General features: G+C 47.0%; 1 long non-coding RNA gene across 1 annotated transcript; it reads left to right on the plus strand.

Moving 5' to 3' along the window:
- Positions 1-4957: 4957 nt before the first annotated feature.
- LOC123451946 lies at positions 4958-5378 on the plus strand. Its single transcript, XR_006632536.1, has 2 exons — positions 4958-5056; positions 5147-5378. It is a non-coding gene; the product is annotated as an uncharacterized LOC123451946 (long non-coding RNA).
- The last annotated feature ends 3738 nt before the right edge of the window (positions 5379-9116 follow it).

The following is a 9116-nucleotide window of genomic DNA, read 5'->3' on the forward strand; positions in this document are numbered from 1 at the left end:
CTTTGATGTTTTTCTACATGCATGCAATTTTTCATGATGAAATGATATTTGTGAAGTTGTGGGCGAAAAAACAAAAATGATGTTCTAAAGTGCTTTCAAAAACACTTTTCTGGAACATCCATTATGTTTTCTTTTCCCACACCCAGGGCTCAGCCTGGACGTGACGAGCGGGCTTTCGGCCCGGCTCGTAGCCCGTTATGGACCGGATCGCACGGGCCCGGCTCGTGAAATAATATGGCCGGTCCGGTCCGTGAAAAAAAGACTAAAATTTGGTCTGTCCGGTCCGGTGCAAACTCGTTCCGGCCCGGAGGACCGAAGGACCAGCCCAACAAAACTAATGAAGAGAGATTCAACCCATAAAGACTACGCGTGCGTGCGCTGTGTGACCTAACTGCTGCTCTCTCTCCCTCGTCCATGCCCAGGACGCCGCCGCGTGACTTCATCTTCCTCTTCCCTGCTCTCCCCTCCTTTCCCCGGCGCCACTGCCTCGCGTCGCCGCTCCTCCGCGGGCTGCTCGCCCTCTCATCCGTGCGGTCGTGCATCTCCCTCTCTCTCCCGTGCCTTTCCCTTGTGCCCTCGCGCCCCGGCCACCGCGCCGCCGCTTCTCAGGTGTGTCTTCTCCGTCTCCGGCCATCGTGTTGTTGTCCCGACCACCGCTCCGACACCCTGGGTCCACATGACAGTCACCGGACGTCGTTGGACCGTGAGGATCGGCGGTCCGCACCGAGCTTTACATCTGCCGGTCCGGTCCCTGAAATCAGGACCACCGGGCTGCTCGGTCCGGTCCGGACCGGACCGTCGGCGGCCAGTCGAAACGTCAGCTCGGACCGCGACTGGACCGGCTCGGACCGTGTCCATCCTGACCCACGGCCGTCTTTAGGAATTGAGGGGGGTGCGAAATGAAAATGATGCCTTGAAATCTGAAAAATTCTTGTAACTAAAGTACTCTAAAGGATGTCATACAATATGTGAAATATAAACCTGCTTGGTCTTAATACCTAACTATCTTCATTAAATATATGGTATGTCATACAATATGTGAAATATATCTGATACTCCTAACCTTTGATTAATCTGCAAATTAATCATAATTGTTAGAAACTAATTAGTAGATTAGTTTATTAGCAAAGGGATGTGTCCAACCCTGAACATGCGTGTCTCTTCTCTCTCTCTATTGCTAACACGCACCTGTTCTGGAGGGATGCCTCTGAACAGATATCTCTTCTTCGCACCTCTTTCAGATGTATATATACTTGAGAATCAATAGAAACACGACTAATCGTCCATTCACTTTCATTCAATCTCGTTTTACTTTAACACGTTGTCAGCACTTTGCCCTAACCTAGAGCGATTAGGCACCAGGAACGAGAAGAAAGGAGGCCATCCCTTGCCTCGACGGAGACGGCCACCGGTCGGTGCGTAACATGGCCATCCCGCCCACGAGCATCAAGGCGCGGCCTCGACCTCTCCCACCGACGCACCAACCAGACAACGCCCACGGCTTAGCCATGGCCCTCGGCCTCGGCGCAGAGGCATCTCCAACTGACTGCTTCCATCACGGAGCGCGCGATGGCCCTCGACTCTGTCGCTTCTTCCCCCAGGCGCGGCGGCCTTCATCTGAGACACCGCCTCTTCCGATGCGGCACCCTGGCAGCACAGGCGTCCAACGGTCGGGATGAGCGACCGCACTCTACAGCGACGCCCCCCGGCGAGCGTATTTGGCGACGGCTCCCCAAGCCCTCCGGATCGAGCAAATCTTCAGTACGGACGAAACGAGGCCCAACCAAGAAGCTGGATGACGGTGAGAGATACATGATTGAAACAGTCTCAAATGTCGGGCAAGCAATTGCTCCCACAGATGTAAAGCAGAAGTTTGTGAAGGCATGCAGAGTTGTTGTAAGGGACCACATCCCTATCACCACTCGAGAATGGATTAAGCCAAGGGAGGAAGGAGTCTCATATGTCGGCACAGCAGCCAAAGAAAACCTTTGGAGAAAGCTCATGCTTCATTTCACCCTGTCGGCGCCAGAGGTGGATCCAGATGAGGAGGAGCCAAATGAGGAGGAAATGAAGAGGTGAAAAGAGGCCCTAGAGAAAAAAGTCAAGGAGTGGGCTCTTAAGAAGATGGCCGATCTATTCAGGGGCTGAAAAAAAAGATTGCACCAGGATTTTATCTTGAAAGATAAGACTCCAGATTTCGATCACGGCTATGAGAAGATTAAAGACTACTGGCCGAATTTGTGGCGTACAAGAAATTGAAGGACGCCTTGAAAAAGTCTGCAACAAATAGGATGAATGCAGGTAAGAAGAAGTACCACCATATTATGGGGCCTGGTGGCTACGGCGGTAAGATGGCTAAGTGGGAAGAACTTGAGGCATCATTTCTGGACAATAATATCACTCCACAGCCCTTAAGATGGCTCGAACGGGTAAGAAACTGGTTTTACGGGCAGGGGGGCTTGTTGGACGCAGAAGGGAAGACAATATATAACCAAAGACACAAATATAATCCCCTATCCATCGAGGAGATTAGACATGCAGTACAGGATGTTGAAGAGGGACAGTTCTTACCCGATAGAGAGAACGACGAGCTCACACGCGCCCTTGGGAATAAGGAACACAAAGGGTGAGCACGAGGCTTACCAGGCTCCCCGCCGTGGATTCTTGCGTTCTCCGAGGAAAGGAAGAGATTTATCGATAGAAGCCATCACAGGAGAAAGGAAAAGGAGACACGTGATAATTAAAGCGGCTGAGGCACACCGGCTGCATAATCTAGAAGAAGCAGTAAAGCGGCTGCAGCAGGATCAAATCGACAGAGAACAAGGTAGCGGCCAATCTCAGCGGCTCATGATAGAAGCTGCATCGAATCGGAAAAGCAGTGTCGCTTCCATGCAGCTCCAAGATGATGGTGATGATGCACTAACGACGGATCCTCCTCGTCGCTACCCAGTGGATGATATCACAGAGAGCACACCTTGTGAGCTAAAGGTGAAACTTGCTAACTTAAGGTTGACGGTGGCGGTCGGCATGGCCATACCAATTGGACATAATCCAACTTGGCATTGCTCTCCAGTTCCAGAAGATTACGCTGTCGTCGCGGTGGATGAAGTGATGAAAGATTATGAGGAGCTGAAGCTCGACCACCCTACAGGTGAAGATAGGGATTTGACTCAACTTGGAGAAGTCAAGAAACAAACCGTTGTATGGCCAAAGGAGGACATCTTGCTTCCAAATTGGACGCCAAGGCCACCGACTCCTCATAGCAGCAATCCTTCTTCGCCTCCACCTCACCAGTCTCCACCGTAACCGTCGTCTTCGCCGCCTCACCAGTCTCCAGCGCAACCGTCTCCACCGCCCCGTCAGCCGTCTCCGTCCACTGAGGATCAGAGCAAAAAAGCGGAAACGTACCACCACTAATAGTGGCGGCAGAAAGTTCCGATCACCGAAACGTAAGTTGTCACCCCTCCCAAAAGTACCTCATATGGATATGGAGAAGAGACCTTGAGACTATACTGGAGAGGACAATATTAAGAGGGCAGACGCCCAGCATCAACAGTGGAAGGCTGAAGTGGCTAACAAGAAGAAGCCGGAAGAACCATAGTACCCGAACACCCCAGAAGATCACGGCGCGTGCGTGAAAATGCTGAAAAACCTTGCAGATCCCCCGCCATCGTTGCCAGCAGACTATGAACGCTCTATTCCCAAGTCGACTCAGGCAAAAAAGAGCGGTTGAACAATAGTACGTCCAGCGGGAAATCAGTTGCCCAGCTCGGACAACAGAAAAAACAATCGCGCCCCCGCTCAAAGTGTATTCCGATACAAAGGTGTGCTCGAGTGGAGCTGCGGTCAAACAGAGGAATGATGAAACAGCTGCTATCGATCCGGAGTTTGTTGCAATATACGTAGAAGTGGCCAAGGCTCAAGGCATGTCTATTTCAGAGTACTTAGACCATCTGCAGGAATTCGCTGACGTAACATACGTGTACCGGTACGAGTCTCCTTTCGTCAAATCTGAGTTAGTCAACAAGCTACCAACCAAAATGCGAAGATTGCATGCCTAGTACATGCAAGCATGTACTAAACATCAACACTGGATCTACGTTGCATATGAAGACGAGCATTTCTGGAGTGGACGAGACGTGCTAATGATTGAATTCGACGAATTATTTCAGTTATACAAACAAGGCGCCCTCGACAAATCTATCATCAGTGTCTTTTTTTTGTAAGTATTATTAATTTATATCATTAAGTTTTACTCAGCTCGTTCTTGCATGTATAATCTTACTCATCACTATATTAATTTTGCAGAATGAAGATTCTCGAATGCAAAAGAGGACAAATGTATGACATTGGGTTCATTAACCCATATTACAATCATCATCAAAGTCTCGCAACGAATCCCCGCAAGACAGAGAATAACTTGGTACAAGGGTTAAGGTTTTGCAGTACCAAAAGGGAAATATTATTTCCTTACAACTTCAAGTGAGTGTTACTATACACACATTCTATTTTCGTTTACTCGATGTTATTATAAGTGTACATATAATTGACTCGTTATGCGTGCGCAGATTCCACTTTATTTTATTAATCATTGTACCTGACGAGGGACAAGTAATAGTCATGGACCCGAAACCCACACCCCTCATTGAATGGGCGAACATGTAGGAATGTCTCCAGAGGTAATTTTAATAATTATGACACTATATCGGCAACTTCTCGTTCATTTTCTGATAGCAAGGAATTAATATAGAACTCCTTTATTCATTTCCTTTTCTTGGCAGGGCTTGGAAACGGTTCACCGCCAAGGCTCGAGGTGATTGGAAGTCAGAGCTTACATTTAAACAAATAGATGTAAGTAACTACTAGCTAGATCCGCACATCTCTTTATTCTAGTTTCAATACCATTATAATTCTTGATTATGTTTTTGATTGAACTCTGTTCTCGTAAAGTGCTTGAGGCAGGAACACGGGAACAATTTATGTGGATCTATGTTTGCGAGTTCATTCGACAGACAACCCATCAGAAGGGCAAAACCCGAGACATAAAAAAACCGAAGTACGATAAACAATACTCACAACTTTATTTTATTACCGTGAATTGTGTTTGTTTTCATTGATATATATATTGACCCCTTCTTTAAATTAGATCGAACAGTTGCGGGACGGTCTTCTACCACAGAAACGTGTATGAGCAATTCAAGAGGAAATTGCCGGATTCTTAGATGCAGAGGTCCTAGATGTTAAGGGAGAATAGTATTGTCATTCGACGGAAATGATATGAAATGATATAGTGTAAAAAAGATGCATACATGTGCATGTAACTTGTGTCTACATTTTATAAATATGTTCGACAAAGCACGACGGATGAGATGGTGTAATATATTTGTGTCGATGTGCAATATAGTTGTTCCTTTATTGTTGTGTATGTACCATCCAATTTAGTGCAAAACAAGAATTAAAAAATGCCTAAAACAAATAAATGGAAAAATAGAGGGCAGCAAAATAGCCCATCCAATTTAGTGCAAAACCTTAAATCCAAAAATTGCTCAGAAAAAACAACAAAGAAATAGCCTCGGTTCGTAATACGAATCGGGACTAATACCCCTCCCCCCTCGCTCCCAGCCCCGCCACGTGAAAGGCCATTAGCCCCGGTTCAGGGCCGAACCAGGGCTAGCATTAGTCCCGGTTCGAGAACCGGGACTAATGGCTCAACCGGACCGGGCTAAAAGCCTTTTTTTACTAGTGTAGTGGGTGCCCGCCACGTCGGCAAGCCACACGTGCATTTGGTATGGTGGATATGGTAGAATATGATTGTATTTGCACGCCCGTGCAAGTTTGATGAGAAAAAACATGTATTTTACAAGTTTGTGCATCGTTAAACTGGACGTTAGATAAAAGTTGTATGACTCAGCGCGATGTTATTTCCCTCTTTTCTAATCTTCTCGGGTAGCAGGGTGGTGTCGGTCGCTAGTTTTTGGGCTGTATTAATTGTTGCTTTGGTTTGGAGTGCACAGAGGAATACGACTGCCATCGGGCGGCCTGAGGAGCCATACGTGAATGCTGTCTCGGTCTTGCTTGGTATTTTTGCATGCTAGGTGTTTTGGTCCTCCATCCAATCCTCTAGTTTATCTCCCATCGCCGTCAGACCTTGGAGGAGGACGAGTTGCGCTTGTGCTGAAGTTGTCTGGTCAAGAAGTGAGCAGACGACTAGGGAGAAATTCGTCTTGGCACGCACGCGGGGATATGTCCTGACTTTATTTATCGCGACGGATCAAACTTGTCCATCGACCAAGGGAGCTTGAGCTCTGCTCGACCGTGCGGTCAGCCGCATGCCACATGGCAGGCCTCCCATGGCGCTCATCTTCTTCTTGCATTGGCCTCCTCCATCTTTGCAGCTTCTTGACCCCATCCCGCATCTTCTTTCCTTCCTACCTACTCCCTTCTTTCTGGTTTATAGAACTCATCTTAAAAATTTTAGATTTCCATTAGGCTCATTTTTAGTCTAATTAAATTAAAGTGCTTTGAGTCTCACGCCATATTTAATTCATAAAGTTTAGAAAAAAGAGATGAGTGGCTATGCTTGCATTGTTTTTTACATCCATCATGCAAGTCCAATAAAAAGGAGGATGCTGCATTTATTGCCTTAAAAATTGAATATGTGAGAAATGTTTCATTGGCTAGTTAAAACTAGTGTCATCCACTCACAATTCATCTTGATTGATGAGATTTCAGATTTGAGCCGTATAAATTGAAAAAAAGGGAGTATATTAATTTGCTCTCCAGTTCGGGCACCTACGTCCCCACGCGCGCGCTTCCTTTGCATATCGCCGACTAGAGCATGCAGCAACTGACGGGTAGCGTCGGGCTGGACGCATAGCCAGCAGCATGGCTTGTCCCGCAGACATGGCTGTGGAGCAGTAAGGTAGTAGTAGATCGATGCAGTCATGCGTGGGCACGGACCACGGAGACAGACAATCCTGGACAGATTTTAATCGTGCATATAGTCAGAGAAAACGACGCACGCGGGGGGCGCGCGGATATATATGAAACGTCTCCTAGTGGTACGATACAAACAAAACGTTGCGATCGGCCTTGGGTCCAGCGGGTTAGTTTATAAGCGGGTGAACGACCGTGCACCCACTTCTCCATCTTTGTTTATACTACTTTTTTTTTGAACTCATCTTTGTTTATACTACTGTGACATATATTTGGGTGGAAGCTGCCACCTAGGACTGAATGCGGCATCATCCATCCATTCTTATCTTTTGTGGTCGTCACTCCAATAATTGATGTAAAAGCGGGACATCGTTGCAGGCTCTTTGAAAGAAAGTTGTATCTTCATCTTAAAATTGAAAAAAAAAATATATATCATATAAACATCGTATCCATCTAAAAAGAACTATAAAACTTTTCTTAAAAAAAACAAAGTCTCACTTTTATTTAAAAAAATTTAAAAAAATCAATAAACTTTCTCACTGCGGCCAACCAGCATGTGCCATGTGCCGTAGCTGGTTGGCTTTTGAAAAGAACCCTAAAAAATCAAAAGCTTTCTCAGAGTGGGCAACCAGCATGCGCTATGTGGCATACTTGGTTAGCCACCATTGTAGTGATGCTTAATGTGTTGGATAAGAGCATCTACAGCCGGACCCGTCAAATCCGACCCCTCTAACGCCCGCAGACCCGTCCGCGGACACTAACCGGACACGCCTTAAATTTTCCTCTTCACATCCAACTCATATTTCATTCCTCTTATCCATACAAAAGCATGCAGAATATATCCTACAAACTACTACTGTAATCTTCCTTCCTCGTCGAAGATGGCCTGGATCGGAGCCTGAGCCGCGTGCGCCGCCTCCTCCGACGCCCACGGTTCTTCTATCTGACGCTTGGCCACCACAGCTGACTCAGAGCAGATGGAGTTGAAGATGGCCAACTCCTCCGGCCACAGATCGACCATCGTCGGTGGCCTCCTCCTCCGGCTCCTACGGCATCGCCTCCTCCTCCGACGCCTGTGGCTCCTCCTCCGGCTCCTACGGCATCGCCTCCTCCTCCGACGCCTGTGGCTCCTCCTCAGGCTCCTGCCCCATCTCCCCCCTCCTCGAAATCCACCTTCGGTTCTAGAGGTAGCCCCGATTCCCTTCGGATTCGGACCTGCTGAAGGAGGAAGAGACGATGCTGGATCGTGTAATGTCGATGATGTGGCTGACGGGCTCGAAAAGGGAAGTGCTCGGATGGCGGTGGAGAGAGGAAGGAGGCGGTGCTAGTATGGGGGGGGGGGGGGGCTCGCCAACTTATATAGCCGACCCCGACCCCAAAGCGGCGCCACACAGCGTTCACACCATACCCGACGGTCGAGGCGTCCGTCGGACCGTCGAGTTTTTCGGCGAGTCCACGTGAGGCCTTGTTGTCAGGCCAACATGGCGGGCGTACTCAGGGCACACCCGAGCTCCCCTGTATTCACCCTAATTTGGGCTGGAAATGAGAGTGCCGGTCAACCTGTGCGTTTGAGACCAGTTTAAGATCGACTCATTTAGGTTATTTTTTTATGACTGGACAGTGACTGGACGGCCTGCACGGGCGTTTGAGGGGTCCGGCTATAGATGCTCTAAGCAATCCAGCCCGCAGAACCATAATAGGTGGAGCCATGGAGAAGAGAAACGAGCAATAACTTTTGTTTAGAAATACTTTTTCTTTACTCTCTTCATATTAAATCTCATTTTAAGCAAATACTCCCTCAATACGAAAATATTTGCCGGAGAAATGGATGTATCCAAACATATTTTAGTTCTAGATTCATTTATTCTTATTCATTTCTCCAACTAGTATTTCCGGACGGAGAGAGTATGTACTTTATGTGACATAAAAAAAAACGAACTACTACTCCCTCAATCCATATATAAGGCACAATATGTTTCTCAAGATTTATTTTGACCATCGATAAGGTCAACAATTCAAAATTTATACAACTGAAAACTACTTTAGAATGTGAATTCACTTGTATACCTTTTGTGACATACACATCATATATAATTGGTTTAATAAGTGATCAAAGTAAACCTCAAAATTCATATTAGGCCTTATATATATTTATAACACATCAAGCAAATAAAGAAGCA

This window comes from Hordeum vulgare, chromosome 5H (genome assembly GCF_904849725.1).
Source record: "Hordeum vulgare subsp. vulgare chromosome 5H, MorexV3_pseudomolecules_assembly, whole genome shotgun sequence".
Classification (NCBI taxonomy): Eukaryota; Viridiplantae; Streptophyta; class Magnoliopsida; order Poales; family Poaceae; genus Hordeum; species Hordeum vulgare.